At 46.2% G+C, this 15,674-nt stretch overlaps 1 protein-coding gene across 4 annotated transcripts in view; it reads right to left on the reverse strand.

Moving 5' to 3' along the window:
• CHCHD6 (coiled-coil-helix-coiled-coil-helix domain containing 6) overlaps positions 1–15,674 on the reverse strand; it is a 104,238-nt gene that overhangs the window by 53,442 nt on the left and 35,122 nt on the right. The window contains exon 1 of one of the 4 annotated variants that reach the window (XR_009492293.1): positions 10,569–12,772. The gene's annotated coding sequence lies outside the window, so the exon portion shown is untranslated. 4 annotated transcript variants of the gene reach the window in all.

Genomic DNA, 15,674 nt, shown 5'->3' on the forward strand with positions numbered 1-15,674 from the left:
AAAAATGACTGAATGATCTCTGTTTGTTTCCAAAGCAAACCATTCAATATCACAGTAATCCAAGCCTATGCCCCAACCAGTAATGCTGAAGAAGCTGAAGCTGAACAGTTCTATGAAGACCTACAAGACCTTCTAGAACTAACACCCAAAAAAGATGTCCTTTTCATTATAGGGGACTGCAATGCAAAAGTAGGAAGTCAAGAAACACCTGGAGTAACAGGCAAATTTGGCCTTGGAATACAGAATGAAGCAGGGCAAAGGCTAATAGAGTTTTGCCAAGAGAACACATTGGTCATAGCAAACACCCTCTTCCAACAACACAAGAGAAGACCCTACACATGGACATCACTAGATGGTCAACACCGAAATCAGATTGATTATATTTTGTAGCCAAAGATGGGGAAGCTCTATACAGTCAGCAAAAACAAGACTGAGAGCTGACTGTGGCTCAGATCATGAACTCCTTATTGCCAAATTCAGACTTAAATTGAAGAAAGTAAGGAAAACCACTAGAACATTCAGGTATGACCTAAATCAAATCCCTTATGATTATACAGTGGAAGAATGCTCAAACTACCGCACAATTGCACTCATCTCACACACTAGTAAAGTAATGCTCAAAATTTTCCAAGCCAGGCTTCAACAGTACATGAACCATGAACTTCCAGATGTTTAAGCTGGATTTAGAAAAGGCAGAGGAACCAGAGATCATATTGCCAACATCCTCTAAATCATCAAAAAAGCAGGAGAGTTCCAGAAAAACATCTACTTCTGGTTTATTGACTGTGCCAAAGCCTTTGACTGTGCGGATCACAATAAACTATGGAAAATTCTTAAAGAAATGGAAATACCACACCACCTGACCTGCCTCCTGAGAAATCTGTATGCAGATCAGAAAGCAACAGTTAGAACTGGACATGGAACAACAGACTGGTTCCAAATTGGGAAAGGAGCACATCAAGGCTGTATATTGTCACCCTGCTTATTTAACTTCTGTGCAGAGTACATTATGAGAAATGCTGGACTGGATGAAGCACAAGGTGGGATCAAGATTGCCTGGAGAAATAGCAATAACCTCAGATATGCAGATGATACCAGCCTTTTGTCAGAAAGTGAAGAACTAAAGAGCCTCTTGATGAAAGTGAAAGTGGAGAGTGTAAAATTTGGCTTAAAACTCAACATTCAGAAAACGAAGATCATGTCCTCTGGTCCCATCACTTCGTGGCAAATAGATGGGGAAACAAGAAAAACAGTGACAGACTTTATTTTGGACTGCCGGGAGCCCAGAGACTGTCCCCACACGCAGGCTGCCCCAGCTGCCGTGTCTCCCGGAGGGTCTCAGGCCCCAGCCCACCCTCCCACCCGCCTCTGATGCTGGGCCTGGCCAGATGCCCAACATGAGTGTGTCCAACATAGGGCGCTGGAAGGGGTGCAGACAGAGTGGAGTGCCCACCCCGCCCTCTGGCCTCCCCCTACCCCCTCTGTCACTGTGCCCTGCCCCAGCCACGCGGGGCCTCGGGCTGCAGCAGCTGACTCCTTCTGCAGCTTTCCCCACACCCGCAGGACAGACTTCACACACACCCTCCCTGAAACCCTGGGCTTCCAAGGGGCCCAGTCTGGGGACTGAGGCCTCTTGCCTGAGCCCCAGTCCGAGGCAGCGGCTGCCTAATGGGGTGGCTGCCTCCATAGCACCTCTGTGTCCCCATCTCACCCTTCCAATAACCTAGTCAACGTCTAGCTAGTCGCCAATTCTTGATATCAAATTCCCTGATCAAATGACCCCCGTGGTTTCTGTCTCCTGGCTGGACCACAACCGACACAACAGCAGACGGCTCACTCACCTTTCCGTTCTCGCTCAGAAGACAAGAGGCAGCACATGACGAGGAAAGAGACTCGGGCCAATGAACACGAAGAACACTCCGTCTCCACTCACAACCAAAGAAGCAGAGACCAGCTGTGAGAGGCAAGTGCCGCCCATCAGGCCCCCAGGACTAAGCAGGCCAGTCATCCCCAGTGCCAGCACGCAGGCCTCCCACACCGTGGGCAGGGATGCAAGCCCATCAGACCCCCCAGGACTAAGCAGGCCAGTCATCCCCAGTGCCAGCACGCAGGCCTCCCACAGCGCTGGCAGGGACGCAAACCTGCAGCACCACGCTACGGAGAGGGCCTGACAGCAGGTGTCTAGGATCTCTGATCTCTGAGTCTGAAAAAATAAGACACTTCAGGAGAAGAGCGGCTTCTTCTTCTTCCTCTGGCCATTCAGCTAAGGCTTCTGAACATTACACACAAAACAGACCTGAAAGGTGGAGAGATTGGGGCACCTGCTAGGGTCTCAGGACAGGGCAGTGCATTTCCTGGTTCCTGTTTGCTCTCTACACCCTGGACTGGGGGACGCTCAGGGGGATGCCAGTGGGAGTGACCAAAAGCCCCCAGAAAAGTCAGCTTTCCCAGCTAGAGGACCAGGAAACGAGCAGCCAGGCAAGACACAAACTGTCAGATAGGAGCCACCTGGCTCACGCCTGACACAGGAACAACCGCAGCCCACGCTCGCCAGGCTGGCCCCGCCACCTTCCTCTGAGGGGGCGAGGGCAGGCGGGTCCCCTGGCCAGCCCCCAGGTGGGGAAGCTGGTCTCCACTCTCCCCCACTCCGCCAGGTGGTGTCACAGAGGCCATGGGGGGCCTAGATTCCTGGTTGCTGGCATCCACACGTGTGATCAAAAGACACAGAACTACCTGTTCGATGCTGCACGGCACTCATGCAAGACATAACTTTTGGGAAAACTCCATGAGGGGCACATGGGGCCTTGCGCACCATCAGTGCAACTTCCTGTGAATCTACAATTATTCCCCAAAAACGGTAAAAACAAAAAAGCCACACAAAGAAGCATGGCAGGACTTTCTAGGGAAAAGGACATGTTTTGTAATCTCACGGAGGTGGTCGTTAGGTGGTTGTTAGATGTTACATTTGCCAAGGTCACCAAGCTGACACTTAGAGTGTATGGACTTTATTGTATATACGTTACATCTCACTCAAGTTATTTAAAATAATGAGCTATTTAAATACCTACATGCATATCAATTCTAATAAGATACATAAACAGAGTGACAGAAAATAAAGCTCCTTTTTCTATTAATAGAACACTAACAACTAATAATGTAAAGGAAATTATAAATATACAAAATGACCATTTTGCAGCCACCAGCATATGGATTCAGATAAGAATCGGCAATGGAGAGAGCGGCTCCAAGCTCTCATCTTTCCACAAACACTCGGAAAAAAAAAAAAGCAGAAACTCTCAGAGCCAACTAACAGCCACCACGTGAATGCTGAATTGAGAAAAAGGAAGCAGGAAAACTCAGGGGCATTCTCCAGTGCCCTCCCCGTGATTTCCAGCATAGGGCCCGGACCCAGGCTGCAGGCTCGCAAAGCAACCATGCACAAAGAAATATCTAGACCAGTGATAAGACACATGCCCAAGCAAGAGTTAAGAAGCCTCTACCTTTCACCTTGGGCTGATCTCTATTTCAACAGAAGCTGGCTGACTGCTGAAAGGGTTCCCCAGCACAGAGTCGATCTGCAAGGACTGGGAAAGGGCTTGGGTTTTCTTTTCCTCTTCTTTTTTTCTGGTGTTTTTGGTTTTGTTTTAATCCTTTGTCATAAAAGGAAGTGTCTATCGAAACATTCACTGAAGATAAGCTAAAGAAATAGAGATTTCAGTGACTACACACAAAAGAATATAGTCTTTACAAAAATAGTTTGCAAAAGTCATTAGGAAAGAGGAAAAATCTGATTTCCAGAGTTATGACATTATCATATTCAAATGTCCAGTATTTAACAACAGCAAAAAAAAAAACTCAAATGGCATACAAAAAAATTTAGAAGTGCAGCCCATTCAAAGGAAAATAATTGACAGAAACTATCTTCAAGAATGGCTTCCCGGGAGGCTCAGTGGAAAAGAATCCACCTGCCAATACAGGAGACTTAGGTTCGATCCCTAGGTCAGGAAAATCCCCTGGAGGAAGAAACGGCAACCCACTCCAGTATTGTTGCCTTAAACAGTCCCGTGGACAGAGGAGCCTGGCGGGCTACAGCCCATGACAGCTGGACACAAATGAGCACAAGTACTATCCCCAAGAAAGCCCAGACATGAGGCTTACTAAACAAAGTCACTTAAATATGTTCAAAGAGATAAAGGAAGGCATGAACACTTAAAAATAGAAATCAGGAAAGTGACAGATAAACACAAATGAGAATATCAATAAAAGATATAGGATCTATAAAAAGAACCAACTAAAAATTCTGTGGCTGAAGTGAACATTCACTCAAAGGGCTGAGCAAGCAGGAGAAAGAACTAGCAAACACAAAGGCAGGACAAATCAAGGCCCTGAGCTCGAGAAGAAGGGAGAGAGTGAACAGAGCCAGAGGAGCCTGCGGACACAAACAGCTGCCTGAGGGGAGCGTCAGCACGAGAAGAAACGGGGCGCAGAAAGAGGGTCTGAAAGCGGAATGGCCACAACTCCCCCAGCTGATGAGACATGAGTCTACAAATCCAAAAGCTCAAAAAGTCTCGAGTATGATAAACCCAAAGACACCCGCACCAAGATATATTATAATCACACGACTGAAACAAAGAGACAATCTCGAAAGCAGAAGGAAAGCACTGACTTGTTATACACAAGGGATCTTCAAACAGATTCACAGTTGATCTCTTATCGGAAACCATAAAAGCAAGAAGACAATGGGAAGACACAATCTATATTGAAAGGGAAAAAAAAAAACCTTTCAACCAAGAATACCATATCCAGCAAAAGTGTCCTTCAAAAAATGAAGGACAAGGGCTTCCCTGGTGGCTCAGAACCCACCTGCCAATGCAAAAGACATGGGCTGAATCCCTGGTTCAAAAGGATCACACACGCCATGGAGCAACTAAGCCCGTGCACCACAACTACTGGGCCGGTGGTCTAGAGCCCAGGAGCCACAACCACTGCACTCACATGCCACAACCACTGAAGCCCACGCGCTCCGGTGCCCGTGGACCCCAGAGCCCATGCTCCTCAATGAGGGGAGTCACAGCATGAGAGCCCTGTGCACCACGACTACTGGGCCGGTGGTCTAGAGCCCAGGAGCTGCAACCACTGCGCTCACGCACCACGACTGCTGACCCCGGAGCCCAGGGACCCCAGAGCCTGTGCACCACAACTAGAGCACAGCCCCCGCTCACTACAACTGGAGAAAAGCCCACAGAGCAATGAAGACCCAGCAGAGCCAAAATAAATAAATGAACTTTTAAACATGAAGGAGACAGACTTTCCTGGTGGTCAAGTGGTTAAGAATCCACTGTGCAATGCAGGAGACACGGGTTCTAGCCCTGGTCAAGGAACTAAGATCCCACGTGTTGCGAACCAACTAAGCCGATGTGCTGCAATGACTGAGCCTGCACACCAAGACTAAAGAGTCCATGAGCCACAACAAAAGAGCTCGCATGACGCAATGAAGCTTGCCAAGTGCTGCAAGTAAAATCTAACACAGCCAAATAAAGTAACTTTTTTAAAAAACGAAGGAGAAATTAAATTCCTATATGAACAAGATCTGAAACAGTTCATTATCACTAGACTTGCCCTATAAGAAATGCTGCAGGGAGTCCTTCAGGTTGCAAAGAAGAGACACTAGATGGTAACTTGAAACTACATGAAGAAATAAGACCTAAGGTAAATACATAGGTAAATAGCAGGGAGGGAACACAGCTCCACCCTTCAACAGAAAATTGGATTAAAGATTTATTGAGCATGGCCCTCCCATCAGAACAAGACCCAGTTTCCCCCTCAGTCAGTTACTTCCATCAGGAAGCTTCCATAAACCTCTTTTCCTTCTCCATCAGAGGGCAGACAGACTGAAATCAACAATCACAGAAAACTAACAAATCTGATCACATGGACCACAGCCTTGTCTAACTCAACGAAACTATGAGACATGCAGAGTAGGGCCACCCTAGACAGGTGGGTCATGGTGGAGAGTTCTGACAAAACATGGTCCACTGGAGAAGGGAATGGCAAACCACTTCAGTATTCCTGCCTTGAGAACCCCATGAACAGTATGAACAGTATGAAAAGGCAAAAAGATAGGACACTGAAAGAACTCCCCAGGTTGGTAGGTGCCCGATATGCTACTGGAGATCAGTGGAGAAATAACTCCAGGAAGAATGAAGGGATGGAGCCAAAGCAAAAACAAGACCCAGTTGTGGATGTGACTGGTGATAGAAGCAAGGTCCAATGCCATAGAGAGCAATACTGTATAGGAACGTGGAATGTCAGGTCCATCAATCAAGGCAAATTGGAAGTGGTCAAACAGGAGATGGCAAGAGTGAACATCAACATTTTAGGAACCAGCAAACTAAAATGGACTGGAATGGGTCAATTTAACTCAGATGACCATTATATCTACTACTGTGGCCAAGAATCCCTTAGAAGAAATAGAGTAGCCCTCATGGTCAACAAAAGAGTCCGAAATGCAGTACTTGGATGCAATCTCTAAAACGACAGAATGATCTCTGTTTGTTTCCAAGGCAAACCATTCAATACCACAGTAACCCAAGTCTATGCCCCAACCAGTAATGCTGAAGAAGCTAAAGTTGAATGGTTCTATGAAGACCTATAAGACCTTCTAGAACTAACACCCAAAAAAGATGTCCTTTTCATTATAGGGGACTGCAATGCAAAAGTAGGAAGTCAAGAAACACCTGGAGTAACAGGCAAATTTGGCCTTGGAGTACAGAATGAAGCAGGGCAAAGGCTAATAGAGTTTTGCCAAGAGAACACACTGGTCATAGCAAATACTCTCTTCCAACAACACAAGAGAAGACTCTACACATGGACATCACCAGATGGTCACCACTGAAATCAGACTGATTCTATTCTTTGCAGACAAAGATGGAGAAGCTCTGTAACGTCAGTAAAAACAAGACTGGGAGCTGATTGTGGCTCAGATCATGAACTCCTTATTGCCAAATTCAGACTTAAATTGAAGAAAGTAGGGAAAACCAACTAGGCCATTCAGGTATGACCTAAATCAAATCCCTTATGATTGTACAGTGGAAGTGAGAAATAGATTTAAGGGACTAGATCTGATAGAGTGCCTGATGAACTATGGATGGAGGTTCATGACATTGTACAAGGGACAGGGATCAAGACCATCCCCACGGGAAAGAAATGCACAAAGCAAAATGGCTGTCTGGGGAGGCCTTACAAATAGCTGTGAAAAGAAGAGAAGAACAAAGCAAAGCAGAAAAGGAAAGATATACCCATCTGAATGCAGAGTTCCAAAGAAGAGCAAGGAGAGATAAGAAAGCCTTCCTCAGTGATCAATGCAAAGAAATAGAGGAAAACAATAGCATGGGCATGACTAGAGATCTCAGGAAAATTAGAGATACCAAGGGAACATTTCATGCAAAGATGGGCTCAATAAAGGACAGAAATGCTAAGGACCTAACAGAGGCAGAAGAGATTAAGAAGAGGTGGCAACAATACACAGAAGAACTACACAAAAAATATCTTAATGACCTGGATAACCATGATGGTGTTGTCACCCACCTAGAGCCAGACATCCTGGAATGTGAAATCAAGTGTGCTTCAGGAAGCATTACTACAAACAAAGCTAGTGGAGGTGATGGAATTCCAGCCGAGTTGTTTCAAATCCTAAAGGTTATGCTGTTAAAGTGCTGTACTCAGTATGTCAGCAAATTTGGAAACTCAGCAGTAGCCACAGGACTGGCAAAGGTGAGTTTTCATTCCAATCCCAAAGAAGGGCAATGCCAAAGAATGTTCCAACTACCATACAATTGTGCTCATTTCACATGCTAGTAAGGTTATGTTCAAAATCCTTCAAGCTGGGCTTCAGCAGTGTGTGAACCAAGACCTTCCAGATGTACAAGCTGGGTTTATAAAAGGCAGAGGAACGAGAGATCCTTGGATTGGACTGGATCCAACATTCATTGGATCACAGAGATAGCAAGGGAATTCCAGAAAACCATTGACTTCTGCTTCATTGACTATTCTAAACCCTTTGACTGTGTGGATCACAACAAACTGTGGAAAATTCTTAATAGAAGTACCAGACCACCCTACCTGTCTCCTAAGAAACTTGTATGGGAGTCAAGAAGCAATAGTTAGAACGTTACAGGGAACAACAGACTGGTTCAAAATTGGGAAAGGAGTATGACAAGACTATAAACTGTCACCCTGTTTATTTAACTTATATGCAGAGTACATTATGCGAAAAGCTGGGCTGGATGAATCACAAGCTGGAATCAAAATTGCTGGGAGAAATATCAACAAACTCAGATATGCAGATGACACCACTCTAATGGCAGAAGGTGAAGAGCAACTAAAGAGACTCTTGATGAGGGTAAAAGAGGAGAGTGAAAAAGCTGGCTTCAAACTCAATGTTCATAAAACTATGATCATGGCATCTGGTCCCATCACTTCGTGGTAAATAGACAAGGAAAAAGCAGAAGCAGTTGACAGATTTTCTTTTCTTGGGGTCCAAAATCACTGCTGATGGTAACTGCAGCCATGAAATTAAAAGATGCTTGCTCCTTGGAAGAAAAGCTATGGCAAACCTAGTCAGTGTATTAAAAAGCAAAGACATCACTCTGCTAACAAAGGTCCATCTCATCAAAGCTATGGTTTTTCCAGTAGTCATGTAGAGATGTGAGAGTTGGACCCTAAAGAAGGCTGAGTGCCGAAATATAGATGCTTTCAAATTGTAGTGCTGGAGAAGGCTCTTCAGAGTCCCTTGGACTGCAAGGAGATCCAACCAGTCAATCCTAAAGGAAATCAATCCTAAATATTCATTGGAAGGACTGATGCTGAAATTGAAGCTCCAATCCTCTGGCCATCCGATGAGAAGAGCCAACCTATTGGAAGATACCCTGACGCTGGGAAAGATTTAAGGCAAAAGGAGAAGAGTACATCAGAGGATGAGATAGTTAGACAGCATCACTGATTCGGTGGATATGAGTTTTGGCAAACTTGGGGAGATAGTGGAGGACGGGGAGCCTGACGTACTGCAGTCCACGGGGTCACAACGGGTCAGACACGACTTAGTGACTGAACAACAGATACAAACGACTAAAACAAGAAATGAAAGTGGGAACTGACTGCAAAAATTAAAAGGAGTGAAAGGAAGCATTATAAACAACTGTGTGCCAACAATTCAGGTAACCTAGAAGAGACGTACAATTCCTAGAAACGCACAAATTGCTTAAACTGAGTCAAGAATAAATAGAAAATCTCAAAAGACCTATCACAAGAAAGATGTTGAAGTCAGTAATCAAAAACCTCCCACACAGAAGTCCAGGACCAGACAGATTTACGGGTGAATTCTACCAAACAGTAAAAGAATTAATCCCAATCCTTCCCAAACTCTTCCCAAAAATGAAAGAGAAGGCCACACTTTCTAACTTCTTGTACGAGACTAGATAACTCTGACACCAAAGCCAGATAACATCAGAAAAAAAGATACAAGCCAATATCCCTTAAGAATATAGAGGCAAAATCCTTAACAAAATACTATTAACGCTCAATAGTAAGCCAAACCCAACATCACAGTCCAAGAATTACACACCATGATCAAATGGATTTATATCAGAAATGCAAGGCTGGTTCAACGTGAGAAAAAATTTTTGATATAATACATTGCATTAATTGAAAAAAAGGGAAAACACATGTAATCATGTGAACTGATGCAGAAAAGGCATCTGAAAAACCCAAAGCCTTTTATATTAAAAACTCTCAGAAAAGTAAGGAATAGGTGAACACTTCCATTAGCTATTAGTTCTAATAGTTATAGCTATTATTAATTCTAAGGATATTAAAACTAATGAACTCAGCAAAACTGCAGGGTACAGGGCCAACACCCCAATACCAGCTCCACTTCCACATACCAGCAATGAACAATCCAAAAATAAACTTAAGAAAGCAATTTCATTTACAATAGCATACAAAAGAATAAAATAGTAAGTAATAAATTTAACAAGAATATGAAAGAATTATACTCTGAAAACTATAAAACATTGGTGAAATTTAAGTGAACCCAATAAATGGAAAAGCACCTGATGTTCATGGTTACAAAGAATTAATATTGTTAAGATGTCAATGCGTGCAGGAGTGCTATGTCATTTCAGTTGTGTTTGACTTTGCAACCCTATGGACTGTAGCCTGCCAGGCTCCTCTGCCCATTGGATTCTTCAGGCAAGAACACTAGACTGTATTGCCATGCCCTTCTCCAGGGGATCTTCCTGACCCGGGGAATGAAGCTCACATCTCTAGCGTCTCCTGCATTGGCGGCGGGTTCTGTACCTCTAGCACCACCTGGGAAGCCCTACGATGTCAGCACTAACAGTTTAATAAAGATGAACGTGAAAGTCGCTCAGTCACGTCCAGCTCTTTGTGACCGCATGGACTATACAGTCCATGAAATTCTCCAGACCAAAATACTAGAGTGGGTAACTGTTCCCTTCTCCGGGAATCTTCCCAACCCAGGTCTCCCTCATTGCAGGCGGATTCTTTACCAGTTGAGCCACCAGGGAAGCCCAAGAATACTGGAGTGCATAGTCTTATCTCTTCTCCAGTGGATCTTCCTGACCCAGGCATCGAACCAGGGCCTCCTGCATTGTAGGCAGATTCTTTACCAGCTGAGCTACCAGGGAACAGTTTAATAGTATCCTCTTAAACTTCACGTCCATTAGAACTTTAGAATGCTGCCTTACTTGGAAAGACGTGATTGTTACAATGAAGTCACAATGGATCAGGGGGTGTCCTACATCCAACATGACTGGTGTCCTTACAAGAGGGAGAAATGGACAAAAAGACAGAGGGGGAGGACAGTCATGTGAAGAGAGAGAGAGACTGAAGCCAAGCCAAGGACATCAAGGCTTTCCAGTCAACACCAGGAGGTAAGAGACGACATGGAACAGATTCTTCCTAAGATGCATCAGACTCATCATGGCCCTGAGAAGCCTTTCACTTGTCTGTTAGGCCATCCCACTCTGCGGTACTTTGTTACAGAAGCATTCAGTTCAATTCAGTTCAGTCGCTCAGTCATGTCCGACTCTTTGCAACCCCAAGAACCACAGCACACCAGGCCTCCCTGTCCATCACCAACTCCCAGAGTCCACCCAAACCCATGTCCATCGAGTCGGCGATGCCATCCAACCATCTCATCCTCTATCATCCCCTTCTCCTCCTGCCCTCAATCTTTCCCACCATCAGTGTCTTTTCAAATGAGTCAGCTCTTCGCATCAGGTGGCCAAAGGATTGGAGTTTCAGCTTCAGCATCAGTCCTTCCAATGAACACCTAGGACTGATCTCCTTTAGGATGGACTGGTTGGATCTCCTTGCAGTCCAACTCTCAAGAGCCTTCTCCAACACCACAGTTCAAAAGCATCCATTCTTTAGCACTCAGCTTTCTTTATAGTCCAACTCTCACATCCATACATAACCACTGGAAAAACCATAGCCTTGACTAGACGGACCTTTGTTGACAAAGTAATGTGTCTGCTTTTTAATATGCTGCCTAGGTTGGTCATAACTTTCCTTCCAAGGAGTAAGCATCTTTTAATTTCAGGGCTGCAATCACCATCTGCAGTGATTTGGGAGCCCACAAAAATAAAGTCAGCCACTGTTTCCCCATCTATTTGCCATGAAGTGATGGGACTGCATGCCATGATCTCAGTTTTCTGAATGTTGAGGTTTAAGCCGACTTTTTCACTCTCCTCTTTCATCAAAAGGCTCTTTAGTTTTTCACTTTCTGTCATAAGGGTGGTGTCATCTGCATATCTGAGGTTATTGATATTTCTCCCAGCAATCTTGATTCCAGCTTGTGCTTCTTCCAGCCCAGAGTTTCTCATGATGTACTCTGCATACAAGTTAAATAAGCAGGGTGACAATATACAGCCTTGACGTACTCCTTTTCCTATTTGGAACCAGTCTGTTGTTCCATGTCCAGTTCTAACTGTTGCTTCCTGACCTGCATACAGGTTTCTCAAGAGACAGGTCAGGTGGTCTGGTATTCCCATCTCTTTTAGAATTTTCCACAGTTTACTGTGATCCACACAGTCAAAGGCTTTGGCATAGTCAATAAAGCAGAAGTAGATGTTTTTCTGGAACTCTGGTGCTTTTTTGATGATCCAGCGGATGTTGGCAATTTGATCTCTGGTTCCTCTGCCTTTTCTAAATCCAGCTTGAACATCTGGAAGTTCACAGTTCACATACTGTTGAAGCCTAGCTTGGTGAATTTTAAGCATTACTTTGCTAGTGTGTGAGATGAGTGCAACTGTGTGGTAGTTTGAAACATTCTTTGGCATTGTCTTTCTTTGGGATTGGAATGAAAATTGACCTTTTCCAGTCCTGTGGTCATTGCTGAGTTTTCCAAATTTGCTGGCATACTGGCATATAAACCCATATATGTGTGGCCAACTGATGCTGGGCAAAGGGAGAAAAACCATCCAATGGAGAAAGAACAGTCCCTTCAACAAATGGCACTGGGATAGCTGGATGTCCACCTGCAAAAGGATGAACTGTTACCCCTACCTCACACCATATATAAAATTAATTCATAATGGACCAAGGATCAAGACCATGGAATTCTTAAAAGAAAACACAGGGATAAATCTTCATGATCTCTTAATTGGAAATAGATTAGATGTGACACTAAAGGCATGAGCAACAAAAGAAAAAATAAGTTGGACTTTGAAATTAAAAACTTTTTATATTAAAGGACATTACCAAGAAGTTATCAAACAAAACACAAAATAGCCTGCAAATGATATATGAGTAGGAATTTATATATAGAATATATAAAGAACTCTTACAATAATTTTTTTAAAACAGCATTAAAAAGGGGCCAAAGAATCTAAATAGACATTCCTCTGAATAAGATACATAAATGTCTGAGTAGTGTGTTAAAAGATGCTCAACATCATTACTTAGCACAGAAATGCAACTCAAAACCGCAATGAAATACCATTTCACACCTGAATGGTTTTTTCCAAAAACAGGATGGCTATTTAAAAAAAAAAAAAAAAATGGGACAGAAAAGGAGAAATGTTGGTGAGAAGTGGAGACACTGGAACCCTCATACGTTGCTGGTAAAAATGTAAAATGGTGCAGCTGCTATAGAATACAGCATGAGAACTGCATGCTCACAATATTAAAAATAGAATTCCCATGTGATCTAGCAATTTCACTACTCGGTACCTACAGCAAGAGAACTGAAAGCAGAGTCTGGGAGAGATGTTTGCACACCCGTTCACAGCAGCAATAATCACAACAGCCAAAAGGTGGAGGCAACCAGATGTCTGCGACAGGTGGACAAATAAACAAAGCGGGGTCTACACAGGCAACGGACTGTGATTCTGCCTTTAAAGGGAGGAGGTTCTGACACCTGCCTCAACATGGATGACCCTTGATGACATCATGCCCAGTGAGGGGAGCCACTCAGGAGCGAGCAGGTCCTGTCTGTGTGACCCCACTCACACGGTCCCTGGGGCAGCCAGGTTCATAGGGACACCGCATGGAAAGGGGCTGCCAGGGCTGGGGAGAGGCTGGGAGCTCTTGGTCATGGGGACAGCATTTCTGTGTAGAAAGGTGACCAGTTCTGCAAAGGCATGGTGGTGGCAGCTGTCCAGCACTGAATCAGTGACGCTGAATTCACACTTGGAATGGTTACAACGGCAAAGCTTGTGAGATATATACTTCACCACAGTAAAAGGACGATTTTAAAATGTGAAGGACGTTATGACTAGAATAGAAAAGCCCCGGCTAAAAGGCTGGAAACGGCACACCGCACAGCCCCAAAGCATGACCCAGGCTTCTACACCACACAGTCCCAAAGCACGACCCCAGATTTCTGACCCTTCTGCGAGGGGGAAGGAGCTGTAAGACAGTGAAGTCCGGCCCACCTCACCTCACCCGAGTAAACAAGCCTAACCCACACACAGAGACAAGGTGGCAGCACGTGCCCCTGAGGTCATGGGGACAGCGTCCCTACCAAGAGGGATGCAAGCTCTGCCCTGAACCTAATCGTGAGGATGACCAGATGCGCCAAATTCAGGGATACCTAGAAAACCCCAGGCTTGGGCCCCTCGGCACCACCAGTGGCATGAGAGGACGCCCGGCGCCAGTGGCTGTTCTACAGACGGAGGGACACCGGGAGGCACAAGTGCCCGCAGGGCAGGCCCGTGACCCAGCCTGAGATGCTCGGTAGTCAGCCCTCAAGGATGCGCCCGGCCTCCACATCAGACGCAGGGCACGGTCAGCTCGCCATTGTTGGGGAGGAGAATGTTCTTGTCCTCAGGAGACGAGGTCCTCCAAGATGTGGATGAGAGAACAGTACCTGCAAGGACCTCACAGGACCAGCGGTCGCATGGCGGTCAACACAGGGGTGCAGGAGGACGGCCCCAGGGAGATGACCCCATCTGCTGCTGAGTCACTGCAGTCGTGTCCGACTCTGTGGGACCCCATAGACGGCAGCCCACCAGGCTCCCCCGTCCCTGGGATTCTCCAGGCAAGAACACTGGAGTGGGTTGCCACTCCCTTCTCCAATGCACGAAAGTGAAAAGGGAAGGTGAAGTCGCTCAGTCGTGTCCGACTCTTAGCGACCCCATGGACTGCAGCCCACCAGGCCCCTCCGTCCATGGGATTTTCCAGGCAAGAGTACTGGAGTGGGGTGCCATTGCCTCCTCCAATGACCGCATCATGTGGCCCCAAAGAAATGGTTGCCGGGAGCGGCCGGAATCAGAGCCACAGGCCAGGGAGAAGCTGGACACCGGAACTCAGCAGCAGGGCTGGGCCGGGGCATGGAGGAGCTAAGCACTGCAGAGCCCAGAGGAAGAGCAGAAACCTCTAGAGTGCCTGAGGCCACCCCGGAAGCCAAGAACAGACCTCAGCCCTCCCTGAACTCAGCACCAGTGATGCAGCCAGGCAGAAGGTGGACGTGCTGGGAGCGGGCACCCGGCCTCGGCCTGAGCGAGGTCAGTGCGGCCTCCCACTGGGGCCTCCGCAGACAGCCACCTCCCACCCCGGGCACCACTGCACACAGTGGCTGCAGCAGCAGAGCCAAGGACGAGTCAGCCGTGAACTGGTGTAACAGAGACAAGAGCTCACCTCTAGTTGGGAGGAAAGGCACTGCTTAGAGCGACCCCACGAGGACCCCCCAGAAAGGCCCTCCCCATACACCGCCCTCTCCCCAGAGCGCTTCCCTGGAGGGGCGCCTCGCCCTGCCCTGAGCCTGCAGCGAGGCTGGATGGCCGGTCAACAAGACACAGTGGAACATGCTCTGATTTGCTCTGAGACATGAGATGGAGTTCAACACCACTGTGATTTGTGATGCCATTTACATAATTAAACATACAGACAGGGGTCTGGGAGGTGGGGTATGGCTAATGGAGTTACAGAGCTGCTAAAAATAGCAGGCAGCTGCCGGCCGGAGGGGACATGGGGTGGCATCTGCTGATGGGCACTGACGGCCACAGGAAGACCTGTCAACCCTCACCCAGGGTCTCCTCTCTTTAGCTGTGCCTTTTAATCAAGATTTTAAAGTTCCCAACAGACATGGAGCAGCAGCTGCTGGCAGCCTGTTTTACAGACGACAAACTTAAGGTTACAACAGGGCCACG

This window comes from Bos taurus, chromosome 22 (genome assembly GCF_002263795.3).
Source record: "Bos taurus isolate L1 Dominette 01449 registration number 42190680 breed Hereford chromosome 22, ARS-UCD2.0, whole genome shotgun sequence".
Classification (NCBI taxonomy): domain Eukaryota; kingdom Metazoa; phylum Chordata; class Mammalia; order Artiodactyla; family Bovidae; genus Bos; species Bos taurus.